Source organism: Accipiter gentilis, chromosome 14, assembly GCF_929443795.1.
Source record: "Accipiter gentilis chromosome 14, bAccGen1.1, whole genome shotgun sequence".
Lineage (NCBI taxonomy): Eukaryota > Metazoa > Chordata > Aves > Accipitriformes > Accipitridae > Astur > Astur gentilis.
This window is the reverse complement of record NC_064893.1, coordinates 24,400,203-24,419,990: the sequence shown is the minus strand read 5'-3', so window position 1 is coordinate 24,419,990 and position 19,788 is coordinate 24,400,203. Positions and strand designations below refer to the sequence as shown.

General features: G+C 44.5%; 1 long non-coding RNA gene and 2 other non-coding genes across 3 annotated transcripts; all 3 read right to left on the bottom strand.

Annotated features, from left to right (window-relative positions):
• Window positions 1-15,514: 15,514 nt before the first annotated feature.
• LOC126045692 (uncharacterized) lies at window positions 15,515-18,732 on the bottom strand. The gene is made up of 3 exons (XR_007508129.1): window positions 18,671-18,732; window positions 17,463-17,599; window positions 15,515-16,019 (listed from the first exon to the last, which is right to left on the bottom strand). It is a non-coding gene; the product is annotated as an uncharacterized LOC126045692 (long non-coding RNA).
• On the bottom strand, window positions 17,069-17,162 carry LOC126045939 (small nucleolar SNORD12/SNORD106). The gene has a single exon (XR_007508174.1). It is a non-coding gene; the product is annotated as a small nucleolar SNORD12/SNORD106 (small nucleolar RNA).
• On the bottom strand, window positions 17,671-17,762 carry LOC126045938 (small nucleolar SNORD12/SNORD106). The gene has a single exon (XR_007508173.1). It is a non-coding gene; the product is annotated as a small nucleolar SNORD12/SNORD106 (small nucleolar RNA).
• Window positions 18,733-19,788: the final 1,056 nt, after the last annotated feature.

Here is a 19,788-nt window from a genome sequence, read left to right as displayed (position 1 = left end):
CTGACTCCACAAAGCATTACTAGGAATCTTTTAAATCCAGAATAACCCCATGACAAGGCACACTCTCTAGCAGAAAGAACACAATGCCTAAAAACCTGGATCGATTCCACAAGCTACATGACCCTCTCCCCCATTAAATCAAAAGCAGTGTCTCACTTTTCAGATTCCTCCCAAACTAGCTCCATTCTCATGGTTTCACCAGCTGCCTCCACAGACGACTGCCTCCTCGTTCAGCCCTTGCACCTTTGCATCCTCCTCCAGCAACTCTTCTCCTGCAGCCCACACCACACTGTGAGATGGCTCCAGGAGCAGCAGACAGCAGCAGCCTTCCCTCCCTTCACTGACTTGGGCTGCAGCTCAGTGCCTTCTGCTTCTATAGCCCGTGGGATTTTGCTGCTGGTGTTGAAGGATGGAAGAGATCAACAGGGACACGTATAATACAGTCAGGGACTTCTCCCAGCAGGTCTTTCCTCACTCCAAAGAACCTGTGGCTCACCTAGAAGATGAAACTTTTTGTCTTCTTTAGCACAGACCATTTTACTCCCTTCCTATGAGGATTCTCCAAGTGTGCATGAGATGGTACAGAAGAAATAAGAAATGCATGCATATCCCAGAAACAGCAGCCCAGTTCACACCCCACAAAATCAGTCTTCCCAGTCACTGTCAGATCATCCTGTCTCACCTAAGTTGATCACTTTCACTAATGTGTTCTCAACGTAAGAGTCTGGGACTCTGGGCCACCATTTCTCCTTCTCTTCAGTCACAAAGCAACAGTTGCAAATTGGCATAGGCCAGAATCCAGACACCTTTATTTTTTCACAAGTGGCTATTGATAAGATTAAGATGAAATAGCTAAAACATCTTCATTTTCTGTAACTGATAAATCTAAAAGAAACATCAAAGTTTTTTTTACAATGGTTTTCCTATAAGAGACAACAAAAAATAGATATTGTCCTTCCATGCAGCATAAGACTCAGGATAAATGAATCCACCCACAGCTAAAGAAAACCCATTTATTTATTTAACGAATTGTCAAGTCAGTTGAGCTGCTTTATGAGTCAGCAATTGCAAATGGGCCACATGCAAGTTGCAGCATCAGGCTCCAGGGTGACACGGTACCACTTGTCCTCTGGGACCCTGTGGTGGTGAATTTCTTCCCCCTCTCCCGGATGATTTACAAACTTGGGAAGTCTCGCTAGGCCTTAGCATAAGTGTAATGAGTCGGGCACTTAAGCGACCCTTGACTGTGCCCCGAACTCTTACACAGCTGAGACGGGGAGTTATGCTGTGCGGCTCAAGGACTCCTGCTGCCCGGCAGAGGCAGGGGACAGGAGTAGAGATAGCCAGTTCTCTCTCATAACAACCTTGAGACATTACAGTCCTCCCCTGACAATCTTGGAGCATCCCGTATCTATGTTTTGAGTTATTCTGAGACAGCCTCCGAGCTTTCCTTAACTGCACGTGAAATGGTACCAGCGCAGCTGGGATTCCACCAATTTTTTGATGACACAAGTCAATCATCTCCCGAACCTATAAACAGAGGTACTAAGTGGTGCCCTTTGAGCTCTCCTGGACCGCGGTGGGCTGTGACCAGCATCTCCCTCTGAGTGGGATGCCTCTGAGGTCGCAAACTTTCCTGTTTGTGAAAATCTGAGGTATGTTGCCGAAAGCTGATATGACCTGGGCTGATTTTCTCTGTTCCTTGAGGCTCGACCCTTCGCCTGCTGAGAAAGATGCCGAAGCATTTGACCTGAATCTTTTCAGTGACCTCGAGGGGAATTTTTAACGGGTATACCTCTTTTACTCTCTTACATGTATGTCTCTTAGTGTCTTTATGCATGCACGTGTACTAGCCTGCATAGTCTATAGTAAGTATATTATAGCAAGTATATTATAAGTTATTACTTTCAAATTTATAATTAAATTACTGTTGTGAATCTTATTCGACTGTGAATAAGTTTTAGGCTGCTATTATACTCATAATCCCTTTAGATATAAACCGTTGACCAAGTCTGGGACTAGGAGTCAATCCAGCCACACCTAGACTCTAACAGGAGTTTAGAAAGCAAGGGGGGTCTTCTCTGAACCTCGTGACTCAACGGGAGAGTCTCCCCTACTTTTCCACATTCCCAATCTTTGCACAAATCACAAGAAATTAATTCTAACTCGATTTTTATTTGTAATATTTCTTTTTACTCTATTACATTCTTGGTCTCTATATACATAAGTTTAGTCTGATTCTAACTTAATTTTCCTGAGTGCATTTCATCCACATACTAAGTAATAGGGCAAACCTTGACATCGAATTCTGTGAAGCCGCACTTTCATATAAAATTCTATTAAATAATTTTTCTATTGTTAATACAATTGGAGGTGATTCTCTAAGCAATCCAAACCCCTCCTCTCTCTTATTCCCCCAGCAACAGACCCTGTACAACACAGGAACAGTTGGGAATAGTCTTCAGTACGGTTTCTTCAATGCAGTTATCACCCAGGCCATGCATTTTTCACTCTGCTAAATCTCTCCCCAGATGTTAGGCAGAAAAGCAAAGCAAATGGAAAGCAAATCCTAAAGTGCTATAGATGCTGCTTAAACAGGACACTGAGGTGTCTCTCTAAATTGAAGAGCATGCTTAAAATACAGTACTTGAAATACTACACTGCACACAGACATAACAGTTTTGATTAACTAGGCTCTGTAATGAGCTATACAAGCTGCAAAAGAAAGCAGATACACTTACTATTACTGTTCCTGGTTTTAAGTTGCAAGTTCATTGCACATCCTAAGAAACCTTGGCTTTAAATAAATCTCTCCAATAAACTGAACACATGTTACTATTTGACTGAGGTGAAATGTGAAAGACAATTGGTTTAGTACCAGTGTACATTTCAGAAATTTAAATTGCCCAGTTGGAATATGGTCGAGTATTGCCAACATTAGCCAAGCTTTTAGCTGACACTGCTAACTACATTAACAGAAAGAGCAACTGATTTCTGATTACACTGTCTGAATCTGCAGTCCAGGTGCTGCCTGTATCACACAGTCACACTGACTTTGTTTTATACATGTCAAATTGTCAAGAAGCCAAAGAGGCCAGAGCGCAGACCCCAGTTTAATCTCTGCTGTGCAGAGTTCCTGGAGTCCACAAAGAGGAAGACTCCTGGTCTGATCCACACCTCTGCCTGGCAGAGATAATCTGAGTGCATTGCATCTCATGGATGCAATGAGTCAGACACATCTGGTGCAATCTGCCTACCAAGTGGCATGAAAATTACTGTTTCAATGTTGTAAGCAAAGCCTGATCCTGCTGGGTCCTATCTACCGAGTAGGCCTTGTTTGTGCTGGCAGTTTCTCATCGTCACTGGGTCCTCTCACTTGACCAAGCATTTGTAGGACTAGACCCATAACAAGTAAGTCCTAGTTTCTGGGCCCCTCCTCAGCTTTGGAGCTACACTGCCTCTTGAGATGTACCCATTTCCCTTTGCTTTAACAGGAGAAAGGTAGTAAATTGACCCTTGTAAATTAATAAAGTTACAGCTAATCTATAAAAAACAGATGTTTATTTGCAATAGGGTACCACTTAGGTGATGAAACCAGAGGCCCTCCCTACAAGGAGTATTTCCACAAGAGATTCAAGGCCACCCACATGCACAAATTCACTCCCTGCAGATGATAGCTGAACACTTCACAGAATATTAAGAAGCAGCACAGAAACTTGATGAAAAATAGAGCTAAAAACCAAAGCATTGACCCAAACTCACAGAAGTAACCTCTCAGCACAGAGGGTCCTTTTTGTGACTGGCATTTCTGAGTGCAACTAGGAATCAGCATGCAGTAATAGCAGAGATGAAAATAAACAGAACCTCTAACACTACCTCACCTATTTAACAGCTTTATTCAATTGATACAATCGACATGACAGAAATGGTCATGTTTATTTTCTTAAATGAGAGCAGAAGCTGTCGTGGGCACAGGAAGGCATTGACCAGTCAAGCACTCATGTCCCTTGGGCAAAAACAAGTCACCAGGGCACTCTGTACTTTGCAATTTAGTAAATGCAAAGAGGAAAAGATTTTGCTTTATTTTATTTGGAATAAGGTTCACTGATTTTTTTCCCCCTCTCCTCTCGAAATTAACTTTTTTATTATTTCAACACTATTTCAGCTGTACCCAGGTTTGAATTATAGAACTCTGGGAGAAACTTAATTTACCTCCTCAAAGCACATTCCTCTTTTCAATACCCAGGCTCCTACTCAGATCCGTGAAAAATGATGCCATAAATTACAACATGAAGAAAAAATCTTGTAAACAGCAAGATAAAGAAATTAAGTGTGTGAGGAAAACATTTCTTCTCCCTTCACTATTAAAGTGTTTTATATAAACAAGCTGTAAAACTCCACCAAGGTATTTCCAGTGGAATTTAGTTTTCATTGCTAAGAAACTTGCTATATTTTTCTTACGGTAACTGTGGAAAGTAGCTTATTAAAGACCCCCTAGTGCCTTGTGGAAAGATATGGGGTAGAAAAAGTTTGATCTAAAACAATTCAGCAGATGGAGATGTTTCTAGACAGCATGTTCAGAAGACTGCAGTGTGGGAGTCCTTTATTTCTTATCAGTAAGGATAATTGCATGAAAAGAGGGGTTTCCTGTTATTCTCATATCAGCAGGTGCATTCTTTTGTTGATGAAAATCACCATTAGTCACCATGGAAGTTTTAAGAGTGATACAAGCAGAGGAGGCTAAGGTTTGGGAAGAACAGGTTAACTGCACCTTCTCCTTCTGTTTTTTTCTGAACTGTTTTTGCCCTGGGACCTCACAACAAGTTTACACAGGCAGACTACCGAGTCCAGCTCTTCAGGTCTTCCGGTAGGATCTGCCCTTTAGTCTATTGCCTGCAGGATGTGGGCCACGAGTCCCTACATATTTTCTACAGTGTAGAGATCACTAGCAATTTTTGACAAGTTAGATTAATTGTGCTATGGATGGTAAAGGAATGCATTTTGCTGAATGACTAGAGCTGCCTACAGACCTCACAGCCATTGTTCAGTAGCTGGACCAGGAATTTATCCTAACTTGTCACAGAGAAACAAGTTAAGAGCTTTTTTGGTTTCTTTTCGCAAAACTGTATTTCCATGGACCTATGTGACCCTGCCAAGTTGCTTTAAAAATTAATAGAAGTGTTGTACATTCCTGTTCCATCTGCAGCATAGCATTGCTATCAACACTGTCTGACTCACAGCCTTAAAGAAAAAAGTCAGAAGTAGACATCTGGATGACAGAAGAGGTCACTAGACTTTAAATAATGAAGAACATTCTGAAGGGAGTTTTAATAACATTCCTAATGAGTCCAAGAAATTGGCATTATAAGCCCAAATCACCTCAATACTATCTCTGAATACTCCTTTTGTATCTCTGCCCATAATGAAAATAATGCTTAACAGTATTCAACATTGCCAAAGGAAAGGGAGCCACAAAAGCAGCTCACAAGCACCACAAATCTAAATCTTGAGGAAACTTCCATGTGTGAAATTCAGATTTTAAAAATTATAATCATGTTGATAATCACGTCTTGAACCCATGGTGATACTCAGTGCTTTGGAAAGGGACATGGATGAAAAATGATCTGGAAAGGCTTTTCCAGTGCCTGGCCCCATCTGTGCAGCCAGCTTGTAGCTGCTAGACATTGCTTGTATGCCATCCCCTCACTGAAGAGGCTGGGCATGGTGATTTTAATGGATGTGGCCAAGACACTGAGGAATCCATATTTATGGCAAAAAATCTGACAGTTTCTGCCAGCCATGATGAACTGAACCAGTGACTTCAACTCAGTTCATAGCAAGTACACAGCTCCTTCCACCCCCATACATCCTTGTGACAGAGATCCTGATGAAGCTTTAGTCTCCTTGGATGTCAGAAATACATGGACAATCAAAAACCTAATTCACTTGAACTATTACCAGTTTCCACATGTATGTTTGTGTTAAATAACTTGGTTGTCCATGCAACAGCAAACAGACTGGCAACGTATGTTAGATGTACAATAGATGACACCTTTCAGCAGGCAATATTTGGCCTGCATGGTCAGTCTGTTACACAGGAGTTGTCTGAAGCTCAGTTTTGCTTCTTGCCTTATGTATTATTTATAGGACTTGCTTCCAGAGTACACATTCCCTTTTCCAGTGGACTCACTGCCTTGAGCACCAAAAATTGAAAAGAACTGAAAGCATAAGGTGTTACAGTTCAGACTAAGAGCTACAGCTTATTTGTACCCTCAGTGAACTAGGATCAGACAGAAGAGGCTGCCCAGGGATTATATTTGCCCAGTAAAACATGTTATCAACATTCAGCATGAAAGCAACCCCTACCTACAACCACCACCTTGACTTAGGTACAAAAAGCTCAGCTATGGGAAAATTGTGTAACTGCTGTTTATTTAACCGCCACCTTGAAGGCAAAAACGAAACAAAAGAAGTTCACCCCATGAGATCTTTCCACCTCCACAAGCTCAGTGCTCTGATAATAACAGGTCTCTGAATAAGACGACATGAAGATTATAAGGCTATTGCTAAGGGGCCAGATTCACTATTGTAATAAAGAAAATTTTTCTTAGCTGTCCTCTAATCCAGAGGTTTACACAGCTACTGAGCTTCCTGGAGAGATCGCCTCTTACACCGCTACCACTTAGGCTCTAACTCACCATTATACCAGCATAAACCTGCACCACGTTAGTATAAAAACACAGCTGACCCAAGTAGTATCTTTTACCAGGACTACACAGTCCAGATGTACACAGTCCTTTGCAACATAGTCCAAAGGGGCCACAACCCATTTTTGCTTCTACAAGTTACACTGCCAACTGATCTGCTTTAGACAACTCACAACTAACTTTGACAGCAACTTGGATGAGTTACAGCTGCCGAAGCCAAGAGCTAGAGCACCATGCACATGCATACAGATCTCACAGGACATGGGGACTGTACCTACTGTTCCAGCTCCTGAGGACTTTGCTCCCAGTATGAAGGAAACGAAGACGAATAAACCCTGCGAGATGCTCCTAACACTTCCATCATTACAATTCTCTTTACAGGGCTACTAGCCCCACCAGCTCTCAGGGATCCTATACAGGTTTAAGGATCAGGCCAACCTACAGGAAACCACAACTCACCAACAAGCCTCCTACCCATGGCTGAACCCAGTGATGCATTCCTGAAGACCTGAGAGATCCTGTCTTCTGTTAGCCTTACAGACCTCTCCTGCAGCTTTATATCTTCATTCTCCCATCTCTTGAGCCACAGTTGAGGGAACAAAAATGCTGTGATGGATAGACAGACTCCTGCCATCAGACAGAGGGAATATCTGACAACACCCAGATAAGAGTGAGCTTTCATCTTCAGTGTGAGGGAAAATCATTAGGCTCATCCATGGATAGGTGCCTTTGCCAGATAACCTGTCAGAATTCAGACAGGGAGAAGGCAGCTCATGGGAGACTGTGACCTTTCCATTTTCTTTAAAGAAAAAAATTAAAATAAATAATAAAAAAAGGAGAAAAACAGCAGGAGGGAGAACCCACCAGTGCCACTTCCAGAATCCTGCAACACAAAGTAAGAGAGGCACCCACTTGCCACTTGGAAGGAAAAGGCTGCATCACATCTCTCAGGCAACAGGCTGTGACATCCTTTGTGCCTGTTGCATCCAGTCCACGTAGCATGGTGGACCCTGCACCCAACAGTTATGCCACAAGTCTGGCAGTGACACAGAGCCCTGATTCTGCTTTGTCACTGAGAAAATCCATCTGTGCTTCCCCCCTGCTCTGCTCTGCTCTAGTCCTGCAAGTACTTTCCTCCAGGACAGGGGAAAACAAAAAAAGGGCAGGAAAAGAACATCAAGGACCAGATTTGTATCTGCTTTATAAACTAACAAGATGACTCAGAAGTTGACCCCTTCTCACCAAGCCTTCCACTTGCCAAAGGGCTATGCAACAGCAGGTCTACCTGGTCAGCTCTGCTAGAAAAAAAGCCAGGTTTGCATGCAAATACATTCACCAAGTCACTGTAACTCATGCTGAGACCTGATCAGCATTCCTCTCACCCCCACCAATGTTGCTACTTACCCTTACAGCCAACAACCTCACTCACAAGGACTTCAACACCACTTTGGTACCCAGCATACCATCCAGGACCAGAGGAAAGACTGTGTCCTGGTTTTGGCTGGGATAGAGTTAATTATCTTCCTAGTAGCTGGTACAGTGCTGTTTTGAGTTTAGTATGAGAATAATGTTGATAACGCGCTGATGTTTTTATTGTTGCTAAGTAGCACTTATCTCAAGTTAAGGATTTTTCAGTTTCCCATGCTCTGCCAGCAAGCAGGTGCACAAGCTGGGAGGGAACATAGCCAGGACAGCTGACCTGAACTAGCCAAAAGGATATTCCGTACCATAGAACATCACGTTCAATATATAAACTGGGGGGAGTTGTCTGGGAGGGACGGATCACTGCTCAGGCATTGGTCAGTGCATGGTGAACAACTGCATTGTGCATCACTTGTCTTTTCTTGAATCTAATTTCCCTCTTTTTGTTATATTCCTTTTCATTACAATTACTATTATTGTTATATTATTATTATTGTTATTATGTTTTAGTTATTAAACTGTTCTTATCTCAACCCGTGAGTTTGATTTTTTTTAATTTATTTTTATTTTTTTTTTTTTTACAATTTTCCTCCCCATCCTTGTCAGGCATTGGAACAGGCTGAGTCACCATCTCTGGAGGTGTTCAAAAAACATGCAGATGTGGCACTTCAGGACATGGTTTAGTGGGCATGGTGGTGTTAGGTTGACAGTTGGACTCGATGATCTTAAAGGTCTTTTCCAACCTAAACGATTCTATGATTCTATGATCCCACTGGCAGGAAGGAGGAGTGAGCAAGTGGCTGCATGGTGTTTAGTTGCTGGCTGGGATTAAACCATGACAGACTGGCAGAGATTATGTGTCATAGGTCAGAGAAGTGACAGAGAGGGTTTACAGAAGGAAATCATGACCAGCAGCACAAAATATGTGTCACCCTCATGACACAACAGTAGCTGTTGTGAAGCATGTGCCTGATGTACAGGTTTAGGTTGGTTCCTAGCTTACAAGAGATGCACATTGCTGTCAGCACCTTTGGCAACCACCTTTTTCTCCAGGTGGTTTTCCCAAGCCCTACTAAGGTGTTTCCACAGCAACATAAATCGCTGACTAACAAAACTTCTCAGACACTTCCAGTCCTCCTCTGTAGATTTCGAAGAAAATTGCACCTATAAATATCCTGCCTATAAAACAGTGACAGTGAATACTCAAAGGAAAAGTCTGCTTTGAACTGCTGGTGTCACAGGCCTGATCCACACCCACTGAAAAATGGATTCACTCTCAAGACAAACCTTCCTCCATGAGTGCTATATCTCAGGGAAAAAATAAGTTTTAATCTCCTCTTGGTAGACAAAATTCTTGCAAACATGAACGGAGACAAAGCCAGCGTAACATGTAACAATTACAGCAACACCCTGGTGTGCCTGCAGATGGTTTGCAACCATTTGCATGAGATAGCAACCATCTTTCTTCATCAGCAGGCCATTAAATTCTCCAGCTGGATTTGGGAAAATTGGTGAGGGTAAGGCAATGTCTACCATTGGCACAGCTGTGCAGCACAAAGAAAGTACACATACTCCAATCTGCTAAACAAGGGCAGAGGTACAACTTAGTGTTTCTTCTCACTGAGAAATGGTATCCAGAAATTAGCTGCTGCCTACAGGCCAGGTTCTATCCTGGACCCACGTGCAAGCATTCCACTATCTGTGGGAGGATCAAAAGCACGAGCCTCACCCTTTCAGTTAAAGAGCTGCCCTGAACCAGAAGCAGTACAGTCTTGAAGACATTGTGGCCACCCACAGAGGGAAATGTAAGCATGTGTGGAGCAGAAAGCATGTGTGCTGCTCTGGGCCAGCCCCTGGGTGCTGACACACTGCCCCAGCTTCAGAGAGCAGCTTCCAGGAACGGGCTTCAGGGAATCCACCCGGGCAAGCAGCACCACATGGGGCTGCATCTGCTTACCTACCACCCTCATGCACCAGCTGAGCCTCCTCAGCCCACTGGAAGGACACCTGCCACCCTGTCGGAGATGGGAAGCATGCCTTGCTTCTTCGTGCAGTCAATGCTAAGACCACTTCTCTGGCCCTGGACATCCTCGCTGAGAAAGGTTACATGAACCCAAGGGAGTCTATGCAAAGTAGAGAAATGAGGACAGCCCCTGGCTTTAATATTTGCTTTGAGAAAAGACTAGGGAAGTCAAGCTTCTTCTCAGCACTAGAGGGAAGACTTCAAGGTGACCCAGCCACAGCATTCAAAACTGAAGAGAGCAAGCGACAGGCACAGTGAACTGCAGACTATCCAGTGGACTTTTGTCAAAATATAACACTGAAGAAATCAGGCAGATTCTCAGGTAACATAGACAGAAATGGCTCTGAACCTGTTTCCATGAACCCAAATCAACCTTAGGGAATATAATGGAATTGCTGCAATTTACAAACACCATGAATATGGTCTAGCACAATGACTATTTTTACCCATCACCCAGACAACTCTCTTACTACGTGCAAGCTGCCAGGTGTTTCCCATCCACATCATAAAGGACTTGAGCCCATTTCAGTCACTTGAAGCCCTGTGGCAGGGGTTGTATCCAGTCCTTGCTAGCCTCACATTGGCACTGAGCAGAGAAACAGGTGAAGATAATTTCTTCAGACCCAAGAGTACCTGTTTCTGTAAATGTGAAGAGAACCATCTCCAGCACTTTTCTCTAGAGTTTAATTTACTGTGGAACAATCTAGAAGGCTTTAGCACCAGTCTCTGGTAGGTATCATGTTGCAAAGGGGAGATTTTGGTGGTGTGTGCTGGGAACCTTGGCAGAAAGCCAGAGCTCCAGAGAGAGCACCAGGCCTCCCTCTACACAGCGAGCTGAACCTGAGCATCAACCAGGTGGTCTGAGCAAGAAAAGTCACAGCATGGAGCAGAGGCACATAAACTGCAGTTTTCTGCAAGATGAAGGCTGACAGAAGACAGCCAGGGCAGTGCCAAAGGGTATCAGCACTATCTGCACCCTGTGCCCAACGCATGGATGGGAAAGAGCCTGGGAACCCTAGGTGCTGTAACAAACCAGCAGTTCCCACAGCACCAGAGACTTGGGCTGCACCAAGACACTTGGCTTCACCCCAACCACTGCAAGGGATCTGGCAAAAAGGGTGGAAGACCAACAGAAGTCTATAGCTGCAGAACATCTCTTTAAAACACTCCTTCAAACCCTCTCCTTCAGAAAAAGTCTTCCCCTTACTGCCTGTGGGGCAATCTGAGTGTCCTGAAACATGGGTCTTCCTAGGGCAATCACAAAACCAAGTTTTGCTTCATTGCTGTCCATGATAACATCTAGCCTGTCAAGACAACTGATGTGTCAGATAACTTAATCCATCACTGAGCAGAGATGGAGGCAGATGAAATAATGCAAAAAGTAGAAGCAGCAATGAATGCAATGAATAAATGGACTGTGCTATCCCATAAGCTAATGCAGCCACTTAACAGATGGGTCTAAAAGGAATATAATGATCACCATGCAGTCAAAAAGATGCCTGGGTCTTTGAGAATACAAATGTTAAACCTCTCACTGTGTATGAAAACATGCCTATTAAAAGCAACATCAGACAGAGAAATAATCTGTGCTATTTTCCTCTCAAATGCTCATGGCACCAAGAAACAGAGCTGTTAGAGAAAAGTAAACATTTACTTAAACATACCAGCCCCTGAGTGACTCCAGATTTCGGTTTTAGAAAGTTACACAAGTACATACAGCATCATCTGTTCCTGCTGTAATTGACAGAACTGACAATTCTTACCTTCGTCCTCACTGTCCTGCTCAGCCACTTCACAGTAGCAGAATATAAGCTCTGGACATACTGTGATTATCCTTTGCCAGCCTCTGAGAGCTAGTAGGGAGCACAGAAAACTCTGTCTGTGCACAGAAAAAGCTCTAAGTCAGCCATTGTCCAAAACATACCTCCTGGCCCTCATCTCCTCATTCAAAACACCCAGCAGACACACTCAGGAGTTGACCAGGGCCTGCAGAAGTCAGGCAAGCAATGGGGCAACAAATGCCAAGAACAGCTCTGAGGAAGAAAGCTGAGCTGCAAATTGCTTTAAATTCAGTGCTAAACCACATCCCCCCCCACCCCCATCTTTTATCAAAGGGCTGTATCAAGAGATTTTCAAATGGGGTGATCTTACTTCCATGCTTGATACAGACAATAAAGTTTGGTGGTTTCTCTATTAACTAGGAGGCATACTTCATTACTTGGCTGTAACACAGTTGTACTAGGAAGTCCACTGCAGCTCAAGTTTTTTTAACAGCTCACAGTTACACACAGGAAAATTACCTGAGCTCATAGCATACCACATTGCTGAGAGCCCATAGCTGGCCACAGCCAAGTTCAGCCAGCTCTCCATTACCAAGGGTGTTTGGAGAAGCAGCAGAAGGTAGGATATCCTGTATTACAGAAAAAAGATGTTCTGCTACTAAAGAACATGACCCCCAGCCTGTGTTTACCAGCTGAACCTACCATTTACCCTCATTTTGCTGAAACTCTGCCCAGAGAGAGTTTTGGTAAAGGCAGCCATGATCACATTTTTGAGCATGGTATGTGGGAATTTGGAGCAAAGGCGTGGAAGGACTGCCAGGGGACAGGATGCTCTCTAGACCCAAACTAGTTCCAGAACAGAGACAGATGTAAAACGAAGCCGCACCTAAGGTGCCTGGCTGTTTGCAGGCATATCAGAAACTCCAGCAGGTGAAAGCTTTGAAACAAAAGCCTATCAGTACAGAAGAACTCCTCCACCTCTAGTCCTCTAAATAAAAGCCTCTGGCAAGTTCAGATGTTACTTTTCGTGTCTGTCTCCACTTTGTCACGCTTCTTGTTCTTACAGATAAGCTAATGACCACTGGTCCAGAGGTTTACTACAGCGCACCGCTATAGTGACAAGGTGAAAGCATCTTACCTATATACACACAGGGAACAACTCAAACAAACAGTTTGATGCAGAAACTCCATCTGGCCCTTACTAAGCTTTGTGCAAGACATGCACACAGCACCCCCTACAGCTGCCGGGTCAGAGGAGACCTCCAGATTCAGTTCTTTGCATGCAGTTCAGTGCTTCCAACCAGCCTCTGCATCCAGACTAGAGAGCATTTACGGGTTGCCTACAATGGATCAGTTATCTTCAGACAGTTTTGTCTTCCATCCCTATGCATATGTGCAATAGCAGCAGTGTTTGAATCCTGGCCTGAGCAACTTTTCTTGGAGAGGTAATAAAGCATGCAAAGAACATGTTCCAGCTACACCTGTCCTTACAGCTCCCACTGGACAACCAGCACTCTCCACTTCCTGAAGTACACTTGCTGGTAAGTACGTTCATGATGAAAGTAATTACCTTAGCAGCAGTTCTGATCCCTCATCAATATATTGTTTCAAGAGATCATGCTCCTTACATTAACTGAATGAGAAAAATCTCTACCCAGTTTAATGGAAGACTGCTCTGAATGCTGATGAATAGCTAATTTTCCATTGTTGCTGTTTCCTACTAAACATACATGCCAAAGGCCACTATCAGCTCAGATACCAAATCCCCTCCCGTAACCACTGAAACTGTTATTTATGCTTTTAAGTAGCAGAAATACCCTCTAAACTTGTAACTGCTGTAAATAACTTCCAACCCATTACAGTATTAGTTAGGCTGTTGCTATCGGGCAGTAAAAATAACACAGCAGTACTTCAAATGCTGCAGGAAATCATTCCTTAAATGTTTCCTCAGCCTGTTATCCATGCCTCACTTTTGCCCTTCAGATACTTCAAGCTGCATTGTCACCACTGGGCTAGCTAGCTCACTGCAGCCCCTGCATGGGCACCCAGCTGCTTTCAGGCAGCAGCTCCTCGGTTTGGCATTTAGCATGGACAACCCATCGGTTACAGGCTTCCATGGGCCCAGAACTAGCAACACAGGAACCTTCAACAGCTGCCAGGTGGCCCTGCTCCTCAGGAGCCTAATGAGGCTGCGGGGGGATTAGTTTTTAACCCCATCCCTAATGCACATACCTGCTGCGCTACTTCCCAACAGCAGCACATGAGGAACAGCTACTTCCATCATTAGGGCTGGGGTTTGAATCTGAACCTGCTGTCTGAGACACTGCAGGTTAGTATCTATCCCAATTCTTCTCATGAGCTTTATCTGAAGAAGCAATTTACTTCATTTGTATTGCCAGTGGGGTGTACAAATGCTACCAGACCAGGACCTGCATGAGACATCTGCCAAGGCCTGTTTGACTACATCACGCAGACACCACTCCTGACTGCCAGGCTAATGGGCACAGCAGATGGAGAGTGCCTTCTCCCTCCCTGCAGAACAGACTCGCCACCATTCAACCCCTCTATGTGTGCAGCCATTGTGCAGCACAGGTGCGTTGACCCAGATTTTTCACCCCTACTGAGGCCAGATGTGTACAGTCAATTGATCTGGGATATGGAAGTCAGAAGTACTGGAAGCAATACCTCTTCAGGCTCTTGACTACCTCTCTGGTATTAGGAAATTAGGTATTAGAAAAGCCTTTAGCTTCTCATTTAGTGGTTCCCTACTTCAGCACGTATGTACAATTTATTTCATTCTCCTGCTCTGCAAACCTGGAAGTTTGCCAAAGAGCATCCAGGGGAAGACTGCAGGATCTGAATGAACATCTGTCACCAAGTCTCTCTAGCCAGAAGCAGTCATTCCTGTCAGCTGAACACACCGCACAAGGGAAATGTCCATATCCTCACAGAAGCTGACATCAGCTTCCATTCCTTCCCAGACTGCTGTCACTGTTCTGTAAGACTCATGTACAGAAGAACTTGCAAAGCCAGCGACTTACCTGGGAACATGCTAATCCACACCTTTTACCAAGCCAGCTAAAATCCCAGCTGACTCATGTTCTACACCAGCTGCTCCCCGCACAGGATCTAAGGGAGAAGCTAAGGGACAGCCCTTGTCCAAACAGAAACAAAGTGCAGACTACGCCTCTCCCCTTGGTCCAGAAGACAGACCTGTTGTCGAACTTTAGCACCCAGCTGTTTACATACAGAGAACTGTGCCCTAGTGATGCTTCCTGCAGCACAGCAGCAGCCACAAGTCTCAGCTAAGCACTTTTACTTCAGGGTATCTGAAGAAGCTATATTGCCATGAGATCATGCCCCTTTCTCCTAGCTTGAGGCAGCAGGCAGCTCCATGTAAGCAATCACTACAAAAAAGCACTGTTGCCATCCAACTCCCCAAAACAATTACGAGATCCAGAAATCGGCTGTTAAAAGCATGTAAAGAGAATTTCAGTCACCAGCTGAATTCACCCAGTACTCAGATTTTATTGAAAATAAGACTCGAAACGGTACAGAAACGCACATTGCACTGCAGCATCCAAGATGCCCCTTCCCACTTTACGGGCTGCCAATGATACATTACTAAAGCTTTCTGGATGACAGGGGAGAACCAAGACTTGAACCCCCCTCTCGTTACACAGAAGGCCATCCTCCCATACTTGACAGTCACTTTCTAAGGAGAGGTTTCCTTACTTTTAATGATTATGGTAGGATAACACTAGCTGTCAGGTGGCGAATGCAGCCCTTGCAGACAAAAGCATCCAATTACACTAAAAATGCAGCAAGTTCCAGAATCCATTACAGTTAAATGCCTCATACCAAGAAAAATAACACCCTCCATCTGTAAGTTGGCAGGACACCAGTTTATCACTCCTGCTAGCTCTGAGAAAAGACCAGAGCTGTTGCAGGGCGATGTGAATGCTGTAGCTTGGACAAGCGATCACAGGCAGTAGCATGGAGAGGGACATCATTAGCAGAAGACAGCTTTCTGCTAGTACACTGAAATCACAGCAGATCCCAGGTCAATTTCTGACAAATCTCAACCTGTCAAAAAAACAGTCAACATCATCAGTCCACTCTACCAGAAACAGCAAATATATAGCTCTCAAATCCCGCCCCCCAAACTATTAGACAGCAAGGGGTGCTCTGCAAACAGCAAAAACTTCCTCACTGCCAGGCACTCCAAATAGATGCACTCATAAAACTGCATGGTGGGAGCTTTTAGAGTAGTACTTCATAAAAGCCTTGGGGAGCTGACTGAGCAGGGAGTCCCAGAGTAACATAACATATTTGGTCAGCTCTACAGCTTCATCATCTGACACAGACCACTCGTGCTCTTTTTGAATTCAAGAGTGCCATATAAAAAGGTCATTTATGCTCTTCATAGATACAGGCTACCAAGGAGATTCCAGCCTCCTTGGAGATTCTATAGCTGCACAACAGGCACCTGAACAGCAACAGAAGGCTGTAACTGAATGAAGCCAGTGACAATAGCTTTTTATCCCATGAAGTGCTCTTAAGCACATTTTCTAGAGCATTAGTGAAATCCTAATCAAAGAAGATGTCACATCATTGATCTTCTATAAAAAAAAAAAAGGGGGGGGGGGGAAGAAAAAGAACACCAAAAGCAATCTCTCTCTTGCAAATAGACACATTGCTGGAAGTTGACTTTCATCCACACCTCAAGGCGTTGAGAACCTTCCATTCAAAGGGAAAAAATACTCCCCCCAAAAGAAAAAAAATATCAAGAACAAAAGCTCCCTGTTAGAAGCACCTTATTTTAACAGTGCTTAAATGGGGCAAGACAAAAAAAAAGCTATGCTTATGCTGTTGAAGTTAAATTGAAACCTGTCAGAGCTCTCTGCCATTTACTTGAGATCTTTTGAAAGCAAGAATTCCTTCACTTTTGATCCTCAAGTCTTTCACGCATGTCAGATAGTATTATACAACCGGTGTTACTGTATGTGCAGACAGCACCCTCCAGTGCTGCCTGCCCTCAAAGCATGCAGCATACATGTAGTTTCCCTGCAACAGAGGTGCAAGCAAGGGCATGTAGCCTCAATATGGACCCACACGAGGAACTGAAGCACATTGCATCTGTGGAATCAGTCAATCTGGCTACAACAGAAGTTTGCATCAGCATTGCCAATCTGGTGGGGAAAAGTCTGAAGTCATCATGACAGATGCTCTTCAGATGAACATTAAAAGGCAATCAATTACATTTGAAAAATCTTCATGACCATAGCAACTGACAAGGTATTAAACCCTGCAAGAAAGATGGCAAAAGGAAACTTGTGTATTTCAACAAGTGTTAATAATCAGCTACAACACTTAAAAGGGCCCCTGTTGGATTGCTCAAATCTACACATCTGTCAAATCTCCAGAGACACTAACCCATCAAAGCATTGCAGAACCAAATCCCTTACAGAAAGGTTTTTTTCCTTTTTTTTATTTAGATCAGCATACATAAGTGGATCAAAGACTTACCGTTCTTACTTGCTAGAGGTTCAGGCATGGTGGAACAAACCAGGCAACTGCCCTCATCACACAATTCGTCGCTGCCACCTACAGCCATCACATCAGGTCTCCCAGAGGCTCAACACCCCCACTGCCTTTGCAGCACCCTACGAGTAAAGCCAAAGGGAACAGTCAGCACCAGGCCCTGGCAGCACGTGGGACACAGCAGCACTTCCCCGCTGGTGCATCAGACATGATCCGGCTTGAACAGCGAGAATTCAACACTTGTCGCTCTGGTGGGGAGAAAATTCAGTCATCGCTTACACCAGCGAGTCCCCAGGAATTAGGAGGCTGCACACCCACAGCAGCTGTACCACATACCCACCTTGCCCGGCAAACCCGCAGGCAATGAGTGAATTCACGCAAATCCCTCCCCAGGAAGAGCTGGCTCGTTGGCACGCTCAACGAGTACATGTGACGGGGGAAATACTGTACAAGTCCAGAGAAAAAAACACTGATGGGGTTTCTGCAACAGAGCACAAGATGGACAGAAAAAGGGGAGGCAGGCAGAGATAACAGGTTATGCACTCCTGCAGGCTCAGCCTTTATGGCCACGAGAGGCTTCCGCCTTCCCAACACAAAGGCAGGAGGTCCCACGTGGAACAGTAAATGCCACGCAATTGCCAGAGCCCAGGCAGAGGGAACAGCTCGGCCACGAACACTGCATGTCCCACGCCACGAACGCTACTGCCCACCTACCAGCAAGGGGCAGGGCAGGAAAACTAGAACCAGTCTCTCCCACAGGGGCCCACCACAGCCAGGCTAGCTCTGCCCCATGCCAGGCCTGCAGCAGAGCACCAACCATCGTGTCCCCAGCGTGGCCTGGTCCCCGGCCCTCCGGCCACGGGGCACCTGCCAGGGGCTCGGAGCCATCAACCCGCCACCCCTCCCAGGCTGCAGCTTTCCTGCCCTACTGGACCCGCCACCCCGCACACAACGCGAGCGAGACAAGGCACGACGGGCCTGACGGCAAGGTTTCTTCAGGAGGGAGCCCTCTCTGCTGCCAGCTGCACGGTATCTAAGCCAGCGGTCAAACCTACACATCTGTCAAGTCTCCAGGGACACCAACCTGACAAAGCATTGCAGAAGCAACTCAGGAACTCTTTTTCAAAGAAAAAAAACAACCCCAAAACATATATTTTTTAAACCAATGAGGAACAGTTACTTTAAGGACTTACCATTCCCACCTGCCAGAGGCTCTGACATGGCGGCGACATGCGGAGAATAGACTTCACGACCTGTGAGATTGTAAATTAGGTATGTTTACTCAGCGCTGGGCAGCACAGGGGGTTAGTCCCACCAAAGTCATGCGCGCCTGACGCGGCAACTAGCTCCAAATTTATACAGTCAAGTATTACATATACATAAGGTTTCTCAATATGCAGCAACTTGCTCCAAATTTATACAGTCAAGTATTACATATACATAAGGTTTCTCAATATGCAGCAACTTGCTCCAAATTTATACAGTCAAGTATTACATATACATAAGGTTTCTCAATACGCCTATACATATGCATGACCTATCCCCACTTCATATTAAAATTAGTCCCAAGGAGTCATTTTCATAAATTCCTCCTGACTGCGCTTGCGCAGCCCCTCCTTGTGGTGGTCGTCGGGGGTCGTGAAGATGAAGGCAGACAACTCCTCTTCGTCACTGCTAGTAACCTTTTACTCTTGTGCAGACTCAGATGTTCCTTGGCTCTGATCCAAACCACAGGGTCGGTTTTAGCTGGTTCTTAAGGCAAGTCTCTAGTTCTTCTCAGGAACTGTCCTTTGTGAGGAACTGTAGGACTTCTTGCCTCAGTTAGTTCATACAATAATTGGCAAAACATTAAACCCTATCAGCTTGATTCTTTGGGCTGCACAGCAATCTAGATTATTAAGCAGTGTTTTATCTACTAAGATTCCCTTAACCCCTCTTCTCTCAGTCCCCCCTTTTCTAGAAAAGTAGTAAATTCTTCTACTAGACCTAATTCTAATACAGTGTTTCCCTATCTAGCATTCTCTCAAAATATTTATTAGACTCAAGTTTCTATCATAATTGGTTCTTCTTCCATTCACTGTAGGAATCAATCTCCTGTGTTCTGAAAACACCATAAACCACATCAAACTGCTATACAAAGGATTATAGACAAAAGGATTATTATTATCTCAGTGGCAAACAATTGCTTTAACCACATTAAGTCTGGTAACCAAGAGGTTAGCTCTTCCCACAGCTCAGAAAATCCCCAAGAGGTGTCATCTTGAGTTACTTCATGCAGGATTTTTGCTTGTTGCCTGATCTCCCGTAAGTC